Below are 796 nucleotides of genomic sequence, written 5' to 3'. Positions count from 1 at the left end.
TTATTCTAGAATAAAAGAGGCATAAATTATATTTATATCCTAATTTTTTATGGTGGTTACGAGATTGATCTAACGAACCCGTACAGAGATTCATTACTGAAAATAACAGATGAAATATAAAGGTTTTTCTTCAGAAACTTTTGATAGCTATCTGGATGTTTTAAAGATTTTGCATGTGAAATATGAAAATTTTCTGATGCATAAAAGTATTTTAATCTTAAAATGAAAATTACTTTTCATGTTAGATAGGCAACATGCAAAAAGAAAAAATGGCATTAGAAAAATATTGTTTTATAAACCTTAAGACTTAAGAAAAATATTTGATATTTTGCTTACGAAAATATTCTAATGTTTACTGATAATCTGCCAAATTTCATTAACATATGCATAATAATTTATAAGTTATAGCATGAAAACTATAACAATCACAAAATAGTTATGAGGTCAGTCCCAGGGACTGAGCCTATGCTGAAAGAGTTAATATGCCTGTTCTGGACCGTACTAACCCTTGGGTAAAACAGAAGGGGGATAGTTTCCCTTTCCTTCGATTAAATAAATCAGGACTAATTTGCTTTTCAAAATAGGAATTTCATGGTCACTCGTTGCACTGTCTCCAGTGTTGGCATTCTTCCAGGCTCTCCACCATGTTTTCACCCACCCTCTTTGTTCTTCTAGTAGAATATGAGAGTCTTTGCCACTTTCTAGATCCAAGTCACTGGGATGATGGACCATGTATTAATCCTCCTGAATGTGATCCTTTCACTTCAGTGGAAAGTAGAGCGATGGTGTTCTGCCT

The 796-nt window shown here is 32.9% G+C and overlaps 1 protein-coding gene across 1 annotated transcript in view; it reads left to right on the top strand.

Annotated features, from left to right (window-relative positions):
• The window catches only part of LOC106469103 (probable cation-transporting ATPase 13A3), a 114,797-nt gene that overhangs the window by 26,776 nt on the left and 87,225 nt on the right, over positions 1-796 (top strand).

This window comes from Limulus polyphemus, unplaced genomic scaffold (assembly GCF_000517525.1).
Source record: "Limulus polyphemus unplaced genomic scaffold, Limulus_polyphemus-2.1.2 Scaffold3305, whole genome shotgun sequence".
Lineage (NCBI taxonomy): Eukaryota > Metazoa > Arthropoda > Merostomata > Xiphosura > Limulidae > Limulus > Limulus polyphemus.
Note: the sequence above shows the minus strand (reverse complement) of the source record. Positions and strands in the feature narration are given on the sequence as shown.